Below are 4457 nucleotides of genomic sequence, written 5' to 3'. Positions count from 1 at the left end.
TCATAGTTACTGAGATAGCAAGTCATCTTGCTTTGGTAGTCAGCGCATGGGGAGGAGTAGTAAAGGAGTTTCACCATTCTGTTTAACTTCACTCTTCTTAAGCTGCACTGCTGATCAGCTTAAGAAAAAAGCTATAAAGCTTTTGTTTTGTCTTGTAACTGTGCCACTCTTAAGACCTTGTCTAGCATCCTTAGTATTCACCCTTTTGGAGTGAGTCTACTTTATCATTATTATTATTATTATTGGTATTATTGGTTTGCCCTTGACTACCTTCACCTGCCTTGTCCTTGACAGCTTGAAAGTTTCTTTAAAAACTAACCATGCAATTACCACATGACACAGTAACTGAATTTGGGGGCATTTATCCCAGATAAATGAAAACATGATAAGATGGCGGCACTGAGCGGTGGCGGTGGCGGTGGCGATGGCAGTGGTGCGGAGCCCGGCGAGGCTCTGTTCAATGGGGACATGGAGCCTGAGGCTGGCGCCGGCGCCGGCGCCGCGGCCTCTTCGGCTGCAGACTCTAACATTCCCGAGGAAGTTATCCTCCAAAAATGTAGAAACCACACTTTTAACTTCTAAACCAACAGAAGAGAACAAATAATTAATAAAAATTAATCCCGAAGAAGTGAAGAAAAGAAAGAACCAGTAAGACAAATAGCACAAAGTGTGGAATATCAAACAAATAATCGATTAAGTTGACACAGGAACATATAGAGGCCCTATTAGACAAATTTGGTGGGGAACATAATCCACCATCAGTATATCTGCAGGCCTATGAGGAATACACCAGCAAGCTAGATACACTCCAACAAAGAGAACAACAGTTATTGGAATCTCTGGGGAAGGGAACTGATTTTTCTGTTTCTAGCTCTGCATCAATGGACACTGTTAAATCTTCTTCCTCTTTTAGCCTTTCAGTGCTACCTTTATCTCTTTCAGTTTTTCAAAATTCCACAGATGTGGCCTGGAGCAACCCCAAGTCACCACAAAAACCTATTGTTAGAGTCTTCCTGCCCAACAAACAGAGGACAGTGGTGTCTGCAAGGTATGGAGTTACAGTCGGAGACAGTCTAAAGAAAGCACTGATGATGAGAGGTCTAATCCCAGAGTGCTGTGCTGTTTACATAATTCAGGATGGAGACAAGAAACCAATTGGCTAGGACACTGGTATTTCCTGGCTTACTGGAGAAGAATTGAATGTGGAAGTGTTGGAGAATGTTCCACTTACAACACCCAACTTTATACGAAAAACATTTTTCACCTTAGCATTTTGTGACTTTTGTCAAAAGCTGCTTTTCCAGGGTTTCTACTGTCAAACATGTGGTTATAAATTTCACCAGCATTGTAGTACAGAGGCTCCCCGATATGTGTTAATTATGACCAACTTGATTTGTTGTTTTTCTCCAAGTTCTTTGAACGCCATTCAATACCACAGGAAGAGGCCTCCTTAGCAGAGACTGCCCTTACATCTGGATCATCCCCTTCCGCACCCCGCTGAGACTCTACTGGGCCCCAAATTCTCACCAATCTGTCTCCTTTAAAATCCATTCCATTTCCACAGCCCTTCCGACCAGCAGATGAAGATCATCGAAATCAATTTGGGCGAAACCGGTCCTCATCAGCTCCCAATATGCATATAAGCACAGTAGAACCTGTCGATATTGATGACTTGATTAGAGACCAAGCATTTCGTGGTGATGGAGGATCAACCACAGGTTTGTCTGCCACACCCCCTGCCTGGGTCACTCACTAACGTGAAAGCCTTACAGAAATCTCCAGGACCTCAGTGAGAAAGGAAGTCATCTTCATCCTCAGAAGACAGGAATCAAATGAAAATGCTTGGTAGACAGGACTGGAACGATGATTGGGAGATTCCTGATGGGCAGATTACAGTGGGACAAAGAATTGGATCTAGATCATTTGGAACAGTCTACAAGGGAAAGTGGCATGGTGATGTGGCAGTGAAAATGTTGAATGTGACAGCACCTACACCTCAGCAGTTACAAGCCTTCAAAAATGAAGGAGGAGTGCTCAGGAAAACATAACATGTGAGTATCCTACTCTTCATGGGCTATTCAACAAAACCACAACTGGCTATTGTTACCCAGTGGTGTGAAGGCTCTAGCTTGTATTACCATCTCCATATCATCGAGACCAAATTTGAGATGATCAAACTTACGGATATTGCACGACAGACTGCACAGGGCGTGGATTACTGACACGCCAAGTCAATCATCCATAGAGACCTCAAGAGTAATAATATATTTCTTCATGAAGACCTCACAGTGAAAATGGGTGATTTTGGTCTAGCCACAGTGAAATCTCGATGGAGTGGGTCCCATCAGTTTGAACAGTTGTCTAGATCCTTTTTGTGGATGGCACCAGAAGTCATCAGAATGCGAGATAAAAATTCATACAGCTTTCAGTCACATGTATATGCATTTGGGATTGTTCTATATGAACTGATGACTGGACAGTTACCTTATTCAAACATCAACAACAGGGACCAGATAATTATTATGGTGGGATGAGGATACCTATCTCCAGATCTCAGTAAGGTACAGAGTAACTGTCCAAAAGCCATGAACAGATTAATGGCAGAGTGCCTTAAAAAGAAAAGAGATGAGAGACCACTCTTTCCCCAAATTCTCGCCTCTATTGAGCTGCTGACCCGCTTATTGCCAAAAATTCACCGCAGTGCATCAGAACTCTCCTTGAATTGGACTGATTTCCAAACAGAGGATTTTAGTCTATGTGCTTGTTCTTCGGCAAAAACACCCATCCAGGCAGGGGGATATGGTGCATTTCTTGTCTAGTGAAACAAGTAAGAGAGAGAGTGCAGGAGAGTAGAAACAAAAGGAAAATAAATGAACATATGTTTGCTTATATGTTAAATTGAATAAAATGTACTTTTTTTAAGGTGAACCAAAGAAAACTTGTGTGGTTAAAGACTAGATATAATTTTTCCCCAAACTAGTATTTATACTTAACATTGGATTTTGAACATCCAAGGGTTAAAATACATAGACATTGCTAAAATTTGGCAGTGCCTGCTTTACTTTCTGTTCTGGGTTTGTTTCATTCACTTGGTTATTTTAAGTATTAAACTTCAGTTTTCTCATGCAGCTTTTGTCACTAGCTATCACTTGTCCACTAGGGACTCCAGAAGACCATACCTGTGCCTGTGTTTGCAGGTGGGAAGTTGGCAGTAGGTTAACCTGGGTTAGATAAGGCAAACTGAATAGGTCTGATTTAGGAAGTCACTAGAATTTAATAATTTTTTTTTTTTTTTTTTGAAACAGAGTCTCGCTCTGTCGCCCAGGCTAGAGTGCAGTGGTGCAATCTCAGCTCACTGCTAGCTCTGCCTCCCAGGTTCATGCCATTCTCCCACCTCAGCCTCCAGAGTAGCTGGGACTACAGGTGCCTGCCACCACACCCAGCTAATTTTGTTTCTGTATTTTTAGTAGAGATGGGTTTTCACTGTGTTAGCCAGGATGGTCTCGATCTCCTGACCTCGTGATCTGCCTGCCTTGGCCTCCCAAAGTGCTGAAATTACAGGCGTGAGCCACTACGTCTAGCCCTTAACACTTTTTCTATAATGATTTCTTTTTACAACAATTTGGAAAATGTGGATATCCTTTATTTCCTTGAGGCAATAAACTAAATTTCCTTTTATAAATTGTGAGTGTAGGTGACCAAAAATATTGCTGAGGAGTGGCATGCTTGACATGAGTAAAATGACTTAACTTTGGATTTTTAGTGAGAAAATGTTATAAATTGGAGTTCCTTTTAAATAACTTTTTAAAAAATATATTAAGGGCCGGGCGCGGTGGCTCATGCCTGTAATCCCAGCACTTTGGGAGGCTGAGGCAGGCGGATCACGAGGTCAGGAGATCGAGACCATCCTGGCTAACACAGTGAAACCCCGTCTCTACTAAAAATACAAAAAATTAGCTGGGCGTGGTGGTGGGCGCCTGTAGTCCCAGCTACTTGGGAAGCTGAGGCAGGAGAATGGCGTGAACCCAGGAGGTGGAGCTTGCAGTGAGCCGAGACCGTGCCACTGCACTCCAGCCTGGGCGACAGAGCAAGACTCGGTCTCGGAAAAAAAAAAAAATACATTAAGGATGTCTTGCTCATGTAGAAGTCAAATTTCATTGCAAATGCATTGCCCCCTTCACACCCAATTCCTCCCCTGCAAAAAATCTTCACAGAATTCTGTGAGAACTTTTAGGTGTGTTTTTCTTTGAGATTACTCTGGTTTCCAAACACCAGTTAACAGATATTTTAAAGTTGTTATTGAATTATTCTTACCTCTTATTATGCATATTTTAGCAATCACCTTATCATTGTGTCTCATGAAATTTCTGTTCTCCTTATATTCTTTGCCCAGCAAGATTCTACTTATGATGAATGAATGCTATTCTCCTTTTTGCATTCCATAGTATGAAGTATTT

At 42.0% G+C, this 4457-nt stretch overlaps 1 pseudogene; it reads left to right on the top strand.

The window, feature by feature from the left end:
• The first annotated feature begins 390 nt into the window (after nt 1–390).
• On the top strand, nt 391–2819 carry LOC112615179 (annotated as a pseudogene).
• Nucleotides 2820–4457: the final 1638 nt, after the last annotated feature.

This window comes from Theropithecus gelada, chromosome X, assembly GCF_003255815.1.
Source record: "Theropithecus gelada isolate Dixy chromosome X, Tgel_1.0, whole genome shotgun sequence".
Lineage (NCBI taxonomy): Eukaryota > Metazoa > Chordata > Mammalia > Primates > Cercopithecidae > Theropithecus > Theropithecus gelada.
The sequence above is the reverse complement of the archived record's forward strand: the minus strand, read 5'-3'. Positions and strand labels throughout refer to the sequence as shown.